At 36.2% G+C, this 1554-nt stretch overlaps 1 non-coding gene across 1 annotated transcript; it reads right to left on the reverse strand.

Annotated features, from left to right (window-relative positions):
- Nucleotides 1-709: 709 nt before the first annotated feature.
- Nucleotides 710-872, reverse strand: LOC113837080. Its single transcript, XR_003487696.1, has one exon. It is a non-coding gene; the product is annotated as a U1 spliceosomal RNA (small nuclear RNA).
- Nucleotides 873-1554: the final 682 nt, after the last annotated feature.

Raw genomic sequence — 1554 nt, forward strand, 5'->3', positions numbered from 1 at the left:
ATCCTGAGCTAGGTAACCAAACTACGAAAAGCAAACATGATATGTACTCACTCATATGTGGATTTTAGACATAGAGTAAGGGATTACCAACCTACAATCCACACTACCAGAGTAACTAGTAAACAAAGAGGCTCCTAAAGGAGACAAACCTTAACCCCTGGAGAAGGGGGAAAGGTCATGATCCCCTGAGTAAATTAAGAGTATGGGAAATGTGGGGAGGGAGCTACAAGAATGAGAAGGGAAGAAGTGGAAGGATGCAGAGGTCATGAAAGAGCAGAAAATTTGAATCAGGTGTAGATTAGAAGAAAGGATATGTGATTGATAGGGTTTTTATTGGGTGGTGGTAGGGGAGGAATGGCTGGAGAAAGGAAGGGGATTGTCATGTAATTCAATCTTCCTTGTAATTCAAATAAAAATGATAAAAAAGATATAATTTAAAAAAGAAGAGAATACATAAAATACCCCTTCTGAATTTTTTTTTTCTTTTTCGAGACAGGGTTTCTCTGTGTAGCCTTGAAGCCTATCCTGACACTTGCTCTGGAGACCAGGCTGGCCTGGAATGCACAGAGATCTGCCTGCCTCTGCCTCCAGAGAGCTGGGATTAAAGGGGTGCTCCACACCAATGCCTGGCTCCCTTCAGAATATTTTAAAGAATATTCATGTTTATATATTAGGATGAATATATTTAAAAACCATTGTTGCTTCTATCATAAAGAAAGCCTTGGACACAGTCCTTAATTGCCACAAATTAGGCAGTTTTGTTTCCTGCATTTGGGGTAAGTGTAGGGGTCAGCACACCTGGAATGCAATGGATAAACCTCATCCATGAAAACTACCTTCGTGGTCATGGCGTCTCTTCTGCCAGAAAGTATTAAAAGCCATTTTTATCAGTAGTAATTTGCATTTGTACAGCACTTGGTAATTTGTAAATTATAATCAAGTATTGATCACTTCAAATATGCTAAGAAGTCGACATAAAAATTACATTATCTTAATTTCACAAGTGAGTAATTAAAAAGCTAGTATTTGCACAAATACAGAATATATATTAAAAACTTTAATAGTCAAATTAAATTATGGGTTGTTCAGTTTAAATATTCATTGACATATGTTTGAATCATATGGATAGCCAAGTTTGGGGTGTTTCAAAATTGGAAAGAATGCATTAAAACAGTTGTATAATAAAGGATGGCACATTAGGCAATTCCCGTGCCACAGAACTAACACATGTGAAGAGTGTTTGTCACACTTCATACAAGTTAGCTATGAATCATAAAGTACTGAAATTTTCATATATTTCTTCTTTAAAAATATTAAAACAGATGCAAAATTATACCAATGTTTGCATATTCATATGAATTGGAAGAAGTCAGCAATTTTCTGCCTCACAGAATACTTTATTTGTGGTCCAAATAACTGTAACCACATAGCTTCAGTAATAAAATCATTGCTACATATCTTGCTACAAATGTAGTTTGAAGGCATCTTTCTCTTAAGAGGTAGACAAATTAGCTTGTTCATGCTTCTTGCAAGTGACCCTGCTCAGATACCCCC

This window comes from Cricetulus griseus, chromosome 8, assembly GCF_003668045.3.
Source record: "Cricetulus griseus strain 17A/GY chromosome 8, alternate assembly CriGri-PICRH-1.0, whole genome shotgun sequence".
NCBI lineage: Eukaryota > Metazoa > Chordata > Mammalia > Rodentia > Cricetidae > Cricetulus > Cricetulus griseus.